This window comes from Rhinatrema bivittatum, chromosome 2 (genome assembly GCF_901001135.1).
Source record: "Rhinatrema bivittatum chromosome 2, aRhiBiv1.1, whole genome shotgun sequence".
Taxonomy (NCBI): domain Eukaryota; kingdom Metazoa; phylum Chordata; class Amphibia; order Gymnophiona; family Rhinatrematidae; genus Rhinatrema; species Rhinatrema bivittatum.
The window spans coordinates 517,792,672-517,806,321 of record NC_042616.1 but is presented as its reverse complement, the minus strand read 5'-3'; the positions used below and the strand labels follow the sequence as shown (position 1 = coordinate 517,806,321).

Here is a 13,650-nt window from a genome sequence, read left to right as displayed (position 1 = left end):
AGAAATCGCTTCCTGAACCCCGCTGGACTCCCAGAAACTTTTGGCCAGCTTGGGGGGGCCTCCTGACCCCCACAAGACTTGCCAAAAGTCCAGCGGGGGTCCGGAATGACCTCCTGCGTCGAATCGTTTTTGTCTATGGCCGCCGCCATTTTGCAGCGGCCATTTTGCAAAATGGCGCCGGCTGAAGACAACAGGATTCAATTGAGGGGGCATTTCCGGACCGCCGCCATTCTGGACCACCGCTGGATCCCCAGGTAATTTAAAGCATTTGGGGGGGGGGGGTTCGGGAGGGTGGGGGATTTAATTTAAAGGGTCGGGGGTGGGTTTTAGGGGGTTTTAGTGTGCCAGTTTTCCTTCCCTCCCCCTTCCCCCGATTTACGATTTTTTAATGATAAATCGGGGGAATTGGTATTGTATCGTGGCCCTAACGATTTTTCACGATTTAAAATATATCGGACGATATTTTAAATCGTCAAAAAATGATTCACATCCCTAATATGCAGACCTGGAAGTAAAGGAAGTGAAACAGAGTTGGAAGGTAGTGGTGGTTAGTGACGCACTTCTGAGGGGCATGGAAGCATCCATCTGCTGACCAAACATGCTGACCTGGGAAATGTGGAGTATGCCAAGTGCCATAATCAAAGATATTACACAGAGATTCCTAAAAATCCCAAGTCTATCATTTGATGGTGCTCATCCTTGTTGGCATGAATGATTTTGCTAGGAATCACACAGAGAGTATCAAAAGTGACTTCATGACTTCAGCAGAGGAGGAAAAGCAGATAGGTTCACAGCAATGTTCCCTCCAAGGAGAGACTAGTTGTGTGCACATTGTTTTTGTGTGAGCAACAATTTCTTTTAATCAACAATTTTTTTAGTGCCAGCATTAGCACTGCATTTCTGTATAGAGCACAAACAAAAATTTATGTGAGCAACACTCCGAAACGTATGAGTGATCGCTAATGCGCTCAGCTTAGAGAGAATGGTGGTGCACAGGTGAAATTCTTCTCAATCCTCCCAGTACAGGATAATGGCTCAGGCAGGGAAGCACACATTCTGAAGATGAATGAATAGTTGTGTATATGGTGATGACGAAAGTGTTTTGACTCCTAATCTAGAAGTAGATATGGAAGAGACTGACTTGGATGTAATGGCTGTCAGAGACATGGTACATGGAAAATCACAACTAGGATATAGTTATACCAGGCTACAATCTATTCAAGTTTGCAGAGATATGTGCCATTTTCATCTTACTGAATGGGACATACCCCTGCAATCTATGCCAACACATATCACAAGACCCCATAATCACCCACATTGGAAAAACATTCAACATAAAGGGATCCTACTCATGCTCCTCTTCTAATGTAGGGTACATTATTAGATGCAGAAAATGTGATGAAGCATGCAACATGGATAAGACAGGCCAGACGTTAAAGGCAACAGTCAATTCACACAGGAATAAAATCAACCATCACTGGAAAGACCAGCCCAACAGCTCTGTGGGGATGCACTTTTCCAAACAAGGCCACAGCATCAATGACCTTATGATCATGATAATAAAAGGAAAAATTTTAAATAATCCTGGAACTCAAGACTTTTGAAGTCAAAATTATCAGACACTTTGTTAGTGACAAAATAAGGAATCAACAGAAACCTAGGTTTCCTATCATATCTTGAGCCATAAAATTATACTTCTGATCACCCATCAATCCCCTCTGTTGTCCTCCTGTACCTTATAACACTGTAATGACTTTTATGATTCACTTATGGCAACTGCATTAGTCCATATGTACTGATAATGTCGTCTTTTGTTCATTTGAATTGTGATCTGAAGAAGAGAGCATTAGTTCTTGAAAGCTAGTCAGGAAATATATTAAGTTAGTACCATAAAAAGATGTTGTGCTAGCTTGAGCGGTGGGTGGCTTGGTAACAGCCAGAGAAAACCACAAGTAGACTCTGGCTGTGGCTTAAGGGCACTTTTATATACAGTGGAGAAAATGCTAAAAACAAAATGGCAGCAGACCTTCACTACAGGTATTTCCAACAAGCAGTGCAAAGGGAAAACAAAACACTTCAGGTAATAACCTTAACCTCAGACAGTATACAGTCTTTAAGGAGCAAAGTGTTTAAGCAAATAGTTCTTGAAGTAGGAAGTCTTAATCCACCTTAGACGAGGCAGGTCTTTGTGTACCTTGAATATGCTGTGACTCCGTCAGCTCCCTGGGACCCATCTAACCCTTCTAAGGCCTGAGGTCTTATCTTCTAGGGATGGGCTCCTCCCCTTACCCAGGATTCCCTGCAGCTCTCTATCTTAAGGGGGAGCGGGTGGAATAGCTCTGCCCAGTCCTTTAAGGTAGACTGAGGGAGTTTCTTATACACGCCCTCATAGATATAGTTTGATTCTGTGCATTCAAATGGACTAACATGGCAGTCAAACTATGTCATCCTTATAAAAGTCAGAGAAGAGGATAAGAGCAGTTCCATAATAGGCACTAACTCAAGACAAGAATTAAATGGAACTGGGGGTAGTTGCTTGGACTGAAAACTGTGAGAAAAACTGAATTAAAGCAGGAGATACCTGAGGGACCAAACTGGGCTCCAGACCAGTGTAAAGGGCAGTCTGGAAATAAAACAAGTCTTCCCAGCAACTAGAATGCTGCCTAGCTGTCTCCGCTAGAGAACCTGATCCGGCTGTGCTGTCTTCAGAGCACTTGCATTCCTTTCATGAGTATTTTCCATATGCCTTATCCCTGCAAATCCTGCCCTCTTCTTTAAACAGTTTTGCTGCTCCTATCTGCAGCCCTCTTGCTAAGCAAACCTGACTCTTGTTGGTTCAGTATCCTGTAATATAAGAGTTTCTGCTTACTCACCTAGTGAACTAATAAGAAATCTGGACCTTTGCAGAATCCTGATCAATAAACTGCTTGTTCCTGACCCCAGACCGTAATCCTGCCAGGAGCCTGACATGTACAAAAATAGGAAGGGGTCTCAAGCTGCATAATGGCTGTCTAGGTCCCACTACCAGTTTTTCTTATACAAGCAATATTCAAAAACACCTGAGCATTCTGACAAAATTTCAATATCATTCAGTAGGCAACATGATGCTTTTAGACACGTATGACGGACTTCTTATATGAACTTCGGTTACCCACAAATCCTTGAATTGGATCAAATGTACTAAGTTACAGTACATTTCATTGTAATACTCCAATTCAACAGGGATCATGGATAACAAAACTTCAAACAACAAAGTTATATCATCCATCGCTAAAATAGACATTCTAATTCACTTCAAATGAAATACATTTGAGCATGGTACCACAGTGTTTTCTCAATTTTAGAGCATGTAAAATGCAAGCAGAGAAATAACTATTTAGATTTATATATTACTGTTGCTCACAAACTTTCACATTCCATCTAGAAAAACATTCTGTCCATAAAAACAAAAAAAAGAAGTACTTTTCAAAAAATCCTTCATAAAGCTTTACAAAACTTACTTCTCACCCTGTGCTCATTTCTTAATTTTCTTATCCTCACTTCTCTCCCCCATTACGATACAGGCCCAGCTGCGCATATTGATCATATTCCCCCCTCAGCCCTTCTTCTTCCTCCTCATGCAGCTGCCAGCATTGCCTTTTCCTCTATGTCAGTACAAGGCATTAGGTTCCCCTGACAGTGCCAAGAACAGACATAAATCAGCAGTGATTGTGAACCAAGATCACACTGCTATTGTGCTCACAGCCCTTCAATAGACAGCTGGGAGCTTTATAAAGCTGTATTTGCAGCCTTTTCGTTCAGTGTAGCCAGGAAAGCAAAGGCATGCAACACACCTCAACAGATCAGGAATTTTATTCTGTTAAGAAAAAGGCAAGAGTTCAAAACAAGCTGCCTTATATCATCTACTATAGCTCAAAAGTACATACTGAAAAACAAAGTATCAGAATATACCAAACAAAAAAAAAATATCGTTACTAGCCAGAAAGGTAAGACCAACATAAAAGTAAAACTGAACATTAGGCTGGTAGATGTTAAGATGGTATTTTTCTGTTGGCATGGCATTGGGAGCTTTTGGAGAGTTATGGGAGATGGAATAAGGGATTAGGGCACAACTTTTTATTGATTGGGAGGAGGAGGGCTGGGGGCAACATTTTTTTGTAAGATTGGGTTGAGGGAAAAATAAAAAACTGGAGCAATGTTGAGAAGGAGATACTTTAAAAACAAATTAGATTGAGTGAGTAGGAGATTTGAAAAGAAGTTTGCACCAGAGACAAAAACTCATAATAAAAACTTTTTCAAATATATCTTTAATCAGGAAGCTTGGGAGGGAGTCGGTTAGACTATTAGATGACTGAGAGGTAAAAAGGGCACTTAGGAAAGACAAGGCCATGGCAGAAAGATGAAATGAATTATTTTGTGGTGTTTACCAAGGAGGATATTGGGGAGATACCCATGCCAAAAATAGCATTTAAAGGTGATGATCAGAAGGACCTGAAACAAATCAAGGCAAACCTGGAAGATGTAATATGGCAAAATGACAAACTAAAGGTGTCAAATCACCTGGACCAGAAGGTATACTCCCCACAGTTCCAAAAGAATAAAAAAATGAAATTGCAGACCTATTACTAGTAATTTGCAACCTATTATTAAAATCATCTTTTGTACCTGAAGATTGGAGGATGTTCAACCTAATGACAATCTTGATAAAGAATTCCAGAGGTTATCCTGAAAACTATAGGCCCATGAGCCTTATGTTAGTGTCAGGAAGAAGCACAGAAACAATTCCGAAAAACAAAATTAATGAACATATAAACAGACAACATGGATTTACACAAGGAAATTCTTGTCTCACTAATCTGCTACATTTTTTGATGGAATTAATAAACATGTGGAAAATGATGAACTGTGCATCTGGATTTTCAGAAGATGTTTGACAAATTCCTTCATGAAAGACTCCTGAGAAAATTAAAAAGTCATGGGATAGGAGACACTCTCTTATTATGGACTGTGAACTAGTTAAAAGATAGGAAACAAAGTAGGATTAAATAGCTACATATCTCAATGGATGAAAGTAAAAAGTGGAGTACATCAGAGATCTGTACTGAGACCAGTGCTTTTTAATATATTTAAAAATGATCTGGAAAAGGGAAGAAGAAAGATGATCAAATATGCTAATACAAAATTATTCCAAATTATTAAATCACAAGAGAATTGTGAGAAATTGTATGAGGACATTGCGAGAGTGAGCATCTAAATGGCAGATGAAATTTAATATAGACAAATGTAAACTGATGCACATAGGGAAAAAAATAATCCAAACTGTAGTTATATGATGGTTAGGTACCATATTATGAGTCACCAACAGGAAAAAGATCTAGGCTTCATCGGCTGTAATACACTGAATTTCACGACTCGGTGTGTGGCAGTAGTCATAAAAGCAAACAGAACAGAATATTAGGAATTATTATGAAAAGAATGCAAATTAAAATGCAGAATACCATAACACTTCTATATTGCTCCACAGTGTGATGATATAAATTGTACTGTATGCAATTCTGGTCACTGAATCTCAAAAAAAGATATAGCAGAACTAGAAAAGATCCAGAGAAGGGCAACCAAAATGATAAAGGCAATATAATTAGCCTTGAGCTACCAATGGAAATCTAAAAAATAAAATTGCAATAAATGAAATACTAAAAGTGAATGTTACACCCATAAAAAGTTAGCTCAGATTCCATTTGTAATGTTTTAAAAATAAGGGAGGATCCACTAGATATTTTTCCCTGTCCCCGGAAGGCCTACAATCTAATAGGCTGAAGTAATAAGGTGCGTTCAGCTGTGTGTAAGTTCTTGTGTGTACAACTTTACTCCCAAAGTAACAATGTGCATAAAAAACGTGCACAAATCTGAGTAAAATGTGCAGTCAGCTTAGCACTCCTCCATATAAATCTAATGTCAATCAAGGCATTAGCTATTATTCCCCAACACAGGGAGGTGCGTAGGGCTTAACATGTTTTCTTAACTCTAGAAATTTAACTCCTGCTCAGAGTGGAGTAAACGTTCTGGAGCTGAACCTGAAGTTCATGAGGCAGAGAGCTCCTGTAGTCACAATTTATGCTCATAAAGCACAGTTTATGCACAAAGTATGTTTTTGTACGTGATTTACGTACACAAATCATCCTTCATCCTCAGAGATCATGCTTTGTATTCAAATTATGTTTTATGCTCATAAAGCATGATTTGTATGCATAAATCATGTTTTATGTGCGCTAAGCATTTCACTCTTTTTAAAACTCCCACTGCATTAGGAAACCATTAGTTTACTGCAGGAGTTAACTCTCTTTTTAGTGTGTGAGGACAGAAAATGGCTGCAAAGATTCAGCACATATTTTTTTGTACTCCTGTTGGATTACATCGGGGCTTAAGTTTGCACCTGCGGCAATGAAAAGTAAAGTGACTTGCTCTTGCCCAAGGTCTCAATGAGCATTAGTGGAAGTTGAACCCTAGCTTCTCTGGTTCTTAGCCTCCTGCTCTAACCACTAAGCTACTTCTACACTCACAGTCACATGGCAGTATAGAAAATAAAAAAGTCACACCTTCAGAGCTGCAGAGGGATGTGACTGCCACTGCTGCAACCGTGGGAACAGGTAAAGACCACCAGGGATCGCCAACTGGGCCCAGACTATCTCTGGGAGGCACAATGGAAGGCTTAGCAAACCACAAAGTCCAACATCCACACTTTCAGTTAGTTCTAAAACAAAAGATTTCCTTTTGTAAATCCAAATGAAATAAGATAATTTCTTCAGAAAAAGTGCTTCTTAAATTTGGAGTGACGGGTTACATTTTAGCAACTCAAATAAATTTCTCCCCTGTCTTCAAATATTTCTTTGAAGATGAGGCTCGAATTCAGCCCCAAGGTCTTCGGGGCAATATCCTTTCAGGATCAAAACCAACAAAGGTGTTTCATGTCCTGGAGCTTCTCCAGCAGAAATTCCAGCATTTCTCCTAGGTTTTCCTCTCTTTGAATGGCTAACAGGAACTCCCAATATTGTACAGACTCCAGAATTCTCCCAGTTCAGAAGCCTTTACATTCCAGAGTACTTCTTCACGCTGCTCTTCTTTATCTCACTTAAGATGCTTTCCACAGCATCTTAAATAACTTCTCTCCAACTCATTCCCCATGGAGGAAATGTACCTCCCCCATCTGTAACTCTGCAACAAGCATTTCCTCATCCCACTTAGTCCCCCCCCCCCCTCACTACACAGGATGCTTGCAGAGGGTAAGAGTTCTGCCCTTTACACAGAAGTTCCTGAACTTTGGGTGAACCCACTGCATATTAATAGATAACTTTAAAATTAAAGTGAGAGTTATCATAAGAGAGACAGAGAATGAAGAAATATGGAAAGAAAGAAGACAGATGAAAAGAGAAGAAGAATGGGCAGAGGAGGTTCCACTAGTTGAACAATGTTAGTTCCTTTCTCTACAATTGTACTTGTGGGATCAATGAGGGATGGGGGAGGACAAGGGATCTTTAAACACACTAAAATATTCCTAACTGAATGACTTGACCATTGCTTACTTTTGAAAAAATAACCACCCCCCCCCCCCCCCAGCTAGAACACTGGTGCAAAGTGATGCATAAAACTGCATCATCTGAGAAGATTACATAGGCTTTAAAAGATCAAACTGAGATGTACGAAAACATTTGGAGTATCCACTGGATTTGGCGAAGAAATAACTGTTGAATAACGGAGCATGGAAATATATAGTGGGTGAAGGGCATTAGATGTTTGTTAAACCCACAGCATGTTTCTGTTCATGCTTGTATTATATATAATGAACGGCAAGGTTTTAAGGCAGCATGTTTCTTTCTATAACACACTGTTCTTTATGGAAGTAACTCTGTAATTTAAAAAATGTTAAAAACTATATAAAAATAGGGATCAAATATCCTATACAATGGAAGCTGGTTTCCGTCTTCATACTCCATCCTTAAAAAAAGAAGCATGATGTGCTAATGGAGGATAGATGAAGAATCAAATAGGCATAGTAAAAAAATACAAATGCAGTCTCTCAATGACCATCCTTTGAACTGCTTGGCAAGCAACCACACGGCCAGTCAGAGGCCCAAAATTCAGTCTTGTTTCCCTTCGAGATACTGAAAGAAGATTCCCTCCTTTGCTTTTTAAAATCATCTGCGCTAGCATGTTCATGTCACACACACATACATAAAAACAAAACATAGGGAAATTGGGAAGTGCCATGCTGGGTCAGAGCAAGGTGCATCGAGCCCATCATCCTGTCTCTGACAGTGACCAGCCTGGGTCCCAGGTACCCAGCAGATCCCCAATAGCTGATCTGTTTCTTGTATCTCACTCCTACGGATAAGAGCTAGCTTTCCCAGGGCTACCTGGATGATAGCTATTTATGGACCTTTCCTTTGGGAACTTTTCTAACCCTCTTTTAGACTCCATTATATTGGTTGCCTTGACCACACACCAACCCAACTTGAGCAGAGAAGGAAAAAGAAAAAGAAATGACTGGGGATTTAATAAATACACACAAGCAATATAAAGTATGCCTTTGGAAATTTTGAGTACTCTTTGTCCATGAGTACTCTTTGTCCATGAGTTTGTCATATTTTCAAATCCTGTAATTTATGATGGACATTCTTCTGCTTGCTATACACTGATAAACTGACATCCTGCTTGGAGATTAATCGCTCATGAGGCTACATATGCCATGTATTTTTAAACCATACTGTTGTCTTAGGCATGCAGCTAAATTTCTATAATCTTAAAATTATTGTATATACTCACATATAAGCCTAGAATTGTATGCTCCAAAATATGCCTGAAAAGCTGAATTAGGCTAATCCGTGGATCACAGCCAAATTTTAGACCAAAGTATGATGCTAGACATTGAGGCCAATGTGGGCCCACCATGCGTAGCTACCTATTAGTATATTAGAAAAATATAAACTAAGCATTATGCTAATTATTTAAAATGGCTGGTTTTTAATGCAATATTTATGTACTATGTTCTATTTTAAATCATTTTGTGAAATGTGAATTATTGTGCCTCTATATTTGTCTGTATTTGAGGAAATACGTTCATCATTCAATTTGTGCATATTAGAAAAAGAACATAATAAAACATCGCTTCAGTCAGGAAGATCAACTGATAGAACACACCAGTTTGTTTTTAAATGAAATTTACCTTATTACAATAGGGCATCAATATGTTTGAAAACGAGTAAGCAACATCTGAAAGTTCTTAAAAGTAAGGCAAATGTATGCCTATATCATTAGGGTGATGTTAAGAAGCAGAGATACATACCTGGCCTGTTTCGGGCAGTTCGTTGCAAGCACATTGTAAGCTATAAAATTTTGAACCTCGGCCTAAACACGGGTTTCACATTTTCCTGGTTGAAATGGTTAAAAAATGTGGATAGGCTTATATGCAAATATATATATAGTATGTGCTTCTCACTTACATGTGCAATAACAACCATATTAAACATATTGAATGCTTTACAAATCTGTATAAATGCTATTGATTGACAGACCAAAAAGTGGAAAAAATAAAGAAACACAATCAAATAAATTTCCACCACGCTCTCTTCCCCGAGGAAGGAAGTCACACTTCTGAAATGCAGACCATGCAGGGCGTTTTGGTGGAATGCTCAGCATCGGAGAGCAAGAAGCGGTCAGTGACAATTTGTGACACCAGTTCAGAGAGCCTACCATATACATTTTTTAAAGTTTCTTAGAGAAGTTTTAAATGCATTAACAATTCTCAAAAAAATGATATATAAAGTATTATGGACCGATGATTAAGTATTTATGGGCAGGTAACAGCGACCTTGCTTAACAAACCAAGGCGATGCATTAACCCAAGGTATGCAGGGTCCTTAATTATTTGAGACAACATTTTTAAAGGCTAGTGCACTATTTGTTAGAAGATTCTTTTGAGTGATAGCAATCATAAAGCATGAGCGGTGGAAATGTATTTGATTTTTTGTGTTCACAAATTTGTATGTCCTCCTTGTGTTCGGGCCATGCTAACCTTTTCTGATCATTCCAATTTTAGCATATGTGCTGTCAAAGCGAGTACAATATATTTGTTTTAAAGTGGATTTCATTTTGACAGAATGTGACTGCAATAACAAACAGTATGCAAAAACTGCTTTGGGGGACCCGAATTCCATTTGCTAAAGAAGAACATATTTAGAAAAAAAGGAAAGGAAAAAAAAAAAGAAAAACCCTTTCACAAGGTCAACCAAATGTCAAACGTTTTCAAACAGTCCCTAATGTTCTTTTTCAGAATTATGAAAGAGCCTTCTCTATTAAGTCTCTAAACAAAAGTCTCTATAAAAGGCAGAACATATGAACAGTTCAAGTACTAATTTAACAGCTTGTATGCTTCAGTCTCTACCTATATTACAATCAGAGTTTGTCTCTAGGAATAACACTAGCCTTCTTATGCACTATGCAAGCATATAGCCTCCCAGCTCATTCCCACGAGCCCCAGTGGTGGTGGCTGTGCCTTGCATCTGGTATAAGCATCAAGCTTGCTCCCAGACCAGTCCAACTGCAGCAACCACTGTAAGCAAACAAAGCAAAGTCAGATGGGGACAGCAGTCAGAAACAGTAATCTAGGATGTGATGTGCGACTGGGAAATGTGAATGCAGGCCAGGACTCATATGCGCTGACCTATCCAAGTGCAGAAACTTACACAGCACATATGGCCTGACCCTAACCAGGGTAATTAAGCCATGTTGTTGATTTATGAATCAGAGTCAGATTAAGACAAAAAGCATTAGTTTCCTCTGGGTTGCAGGAGAAGGCAGAGTACAAAGAAACCCATTTAAAGATAAAAAAAGAGAGGACAAAATTGCAGCATAACATTTTGATAAATAGATAAGCAGCTCATTTACAAATATGATCTGAGACCCCTCCAGCTACACTAAATTTAAAGCTGCTAAAAATTGAACATTTACATAAATTAAGTTAAAGATTTTTTTTTTTAAGGAGTAAATGCATATTAAAATAATACTTTTTAGGATATACGCTGTCTTCTTAAAATAAAGAAAAACTGAGCTTACTCTTTTCTGCAAACGTATTCTTTTGTATTCATGCTCTACTTTATGCATGAGAGTATTTAAATGCAAGCTAAGCAAGCAGATGAATCTGATAAACAATGCAAATATTAAACACCTCATTTCGACTGATTCGCAAATACACAAAACATCAGAACTACAGGAAAACAACCGAACTGAATTAGAGATTTTAAAATCTTCATTATCTGCTGAACTGCTTTTGGTGCAATTTTCAGAATGGACTGAAATCTTCATTTTGCATACTACTAGTAAGCCAGAGAATGGGAAAGTTATCCTAATATTCAGCTAGAAGTGTTCTGCTGAATAGACCTTACAACAATATATACGACAGCCATATCTGTAATAAATACATGCAATTATAGTACACTGTATTGGAAATCAGTCAAGTTCCATTGGACAGCACAACAACAGTAAATAGGGGAGTCATGAAAAAAACAGAAACCAGCAGGGAACAATTTCATTTAGAATATATATGACTACTCTAGCACATGAATGCTCAGCCTTTCGTTGCAATACTTCCAAAGAAAAAAAGGGGTAGGTATCCATTCATCAAGCACCACTTTTAGGGATTCTACAGTCCAAAAGATTCCATAAATCACTGGCACAGACCGAGTCTAGAGAACCATCCACACATCTGATTATCAAGAGAGCCACAAGGAATTCACACAAGATCTCGCTCTGCATACTTGCTGGGATTACAGAGGGCTAGATTTGGAAACCACTGCAATTTATATTACATACCTTTTTGTATACCAATCACTGCTATGTAAGAATTTTGTGAAGCAGTGAGTCAAAATTATGCAGCAATTAAAAAAAACCCCAAAACCTTTAACCTTTACCAGATTTATTTTCTTCTATCTGTTCGGTCTCTTCTTTTGCCCTTCCCTGAAAGTTGTCTTTTTGTTCTTTTACTTTTATTGTCACCTCTCCCTCCCATACTGACTTTCATTCCCCTAAATCCACCCTCCATTTTATCTTCTTCCGTAACCTTCTTTCCTTCAATCCACAATCTCTGTTTATCTTTCCTTCATCTCATTTTCTCACTCTCCTCCACAACTTTCTAATTTTCTCAATCCTTTCATTGACTCCAGATCCTTGTTTTCTCGCTCTTCTTCCAAGTCCTTTGTTCCAAACCCTCTTTTCGTTCTGTCTTTCGTGATGCGGAGAAATAGCCAGAAGTTTAAATGGGGTCCCTTCAATTCTATCCATTCCCGTCACACTTTATAGCAAATTAAAATTCAACAATAGTTACATAATATACAAAGCTGAGTGAAGAAAAATGTAATCAGATACTGTACCCAAATAGCTGCCCCTATCTTAATTCAGTGGTTCTCAATTCAGTCCTTGAGATATTTCTAGCAAGTCAGGTTTTCATAATATCCACAATAAATGTGCATGAAATAGAATTACATAAAATGGAGGTAGTGCATGCAGATCTATCTTACACATATTCATTGTGGGTATTTTAAACACTAGACTGGCTGGGTGTGTCCCAAGGACTGGACTGAAAATACTACCTGAATCTGTCAATCTTTTCCTTCTTCCTTCCACTTTGTTCAAGTCTCTTCTCCATCCACATTTCCTTTCTCTTGTATTACACCTTTCTCTTTCTCTCTTATATCCTCCTACCCCCTTCAGAGCCCCATCTATTCCTTGCCACTCTCTTAATCGAGATCCAATGAATTTCTTCCCCTCTTCCATCTTTCAGGATCCTTTTCCGCATCTCCCTCCTTTTCAGGCTCCTATCCACCCTTCTAGAGCTTTCTACTCTGCTCCCTTGCCCATACCTTTCAAGGTCTTTTGTTTTTTTTCTCATTAGGATATTCTCCTCTCTTCTCTCCCTCCCTGGTCCTCTAATGTTCTCTCCATCCTGTTCCTCAAGATTCCCTCCTCCCTACCTCCTCTTCAGGATCCTCTCCTCCACAATATCTACATTGGGAGCAGTAGATTAGTAGTAAGGAATCAGAGGTGTATTTTCCTCATGTCCTAGTGCTGCTGGCTTGCTGCTTTAACTTCCATGGCCAGGTGACAGAGAAGAGAAATGTTGGAAAGACAACTGAGCAATGGGGCGTGGGATGATTAGAAATATAGTGGCAGAAGAGGGGAGAGAAGTGGGAGAAATGATGTTGGTAGCAGAAGTGAGAAATGTGGGAGTAAAGAGAGCACATGTAGCACTGGGAGAAGGATAGTGAGGGACAAGAGTAATGATGTGGGGGTAAAAGGTTTGACATGGAGATGGTAGTCTGACTTGAATTTTGGGCATGGGAGGAGAGATACTGGCACCAGCACCCTTTCCTAGGCTCTCCAGTAATCAATCTAGGAACACAACAAATGTTTCTGGTTCCTATAGCTGTCTCTCTTTTCTGCCACTTCCTATTTAGAAAGGAAGCAAATCCTAGAAAGGAGGAAAAGAGGCTGGGACTACCAGCATGTGCTGTGTCCCCACACTACTACTCTTACTGCCTGGTTATGCGGAGGTAGAGATAGAGAAGCAGGCTGTCTTCTGCTACTGTCAGGATGGATTCC

The 13,650-nt window shown here is 39.1% G+C and overlaps 1 protein-coding gene and 1 non-coding gene across 3 annotated transcripts in view; both read right to left on the bottom strand.

Annotated features, from left to right (window-relative positions):
• The window catches only part of CDKAL1 (CDK5 regulatory subunit associated protein 1 like 1), a 2,132,645-nt gene that overhangs the window by 1,045,538 nt on the left and 1,073,457 nt on the right, over nt 1–13,650 (bottom strand). The window lies entirely within an intron of this gene.
• Nucleotides 10,012–10,117, bottom strand: LOC115086367. Its single transcript, XR_003855248.1, has one exon. It is a non-coding gene; the product is annotated as a U6 spliceosomal RNA (small nuclear RNA).